The sequence below is a fragment of the Crocodylus porosus genome, unplaced genomic scaffold, assembly GCF_001723895.1.
Source record: "Crocodylus porosus isolate Cpor-Errol unplaced genomic scaffold, CroPor_comp1, whole genome shotgun sequence".
In the NCBI taxonomy this organism is placed as follows: Eukaryota; Metazoa; Chordata; order Crocodylia; family Crocodylidae; genus Crocodylus; species Crocodylus porosus.
The window spans coordinates 15,755,980-15,756,860 of record NW_017728922.1 but is presented as its reverse complement, the minus strand read 5'-3'; positions in this window follow the sequence as shown (position 1 = coordinate 15,756,860).

Below are 881 nucleotides of genomic sequence, written 5' to 3'. Positions count from 1 at the left end.
ATATCAATGAGCCGTTGACCAGTTCTGGGACTTAAGGAGTCGGCAGCCACACCTAGCTTTGGACTAGCTCCACTGTTGGAGAGCAAGGGCTGGCTCTGGAACCTCGTGAACCAACGGACACCCTATAGATTAAGAGACACTAACAACTTACTGTAAGTCGTCTACTTGTGCCAACTCGGCGAACCCCGAGGGCGGCTATAAAGCTACTTCAATCCCGCCCCACAAGCCGCGCGCTCGCACAGCTCCGCAAAGCCCGCGGCTCCCCTAAGTGGTGCCAGAACCGCTAGCCCGGTACTCCGCCACAACTAGAAGTAGTTAAACTTAACAGAGACTAATATTCCTTACAGCTAGCATTTGCTAAGTTTAATGTGCAATCTCACCCATAGTCACTAAAATGCCCGGGTGTGGCTGCCTGCTTTTATAAGCAGGAGGTCTGTCAGTGCCCAGGATGCTGCTTACCCAGACAGATGCTTCTCTGGCTAGGCTTGGGCCTCTGACTTCTTGTTCTTAGTTTCCTGATTCCTTCATTTGATTCCTTGTTGCCTAGTCTGAGTCCTGCTTGTTTGTTCCTAGTTTCCTGTTTCCTAGGTCTTGCTTGTGCTTTCCTGACTTCCTTGGTTGCCTTCTCATGGTTCTTGTCTTCTGCCTGCTGATGCCCTGTTTCTCACTCTAGCCTGGACCCTTTGTGCTCCAGACCGCCTTGCTGAATCCTTGACCCCTCTGTGCCAGACCCCTGTCCTCTGACAGCCAGCTTGTGGCTTAGTTTGGGATTTCCCATATGCTGGTCCTATACAGTAGGGGTGTAGAACTCATCCAGCCCACAGGGATGAATGACATAGGCAGGAGTGGACTGGACACAGAGTGGATATCTCATGTGGCTC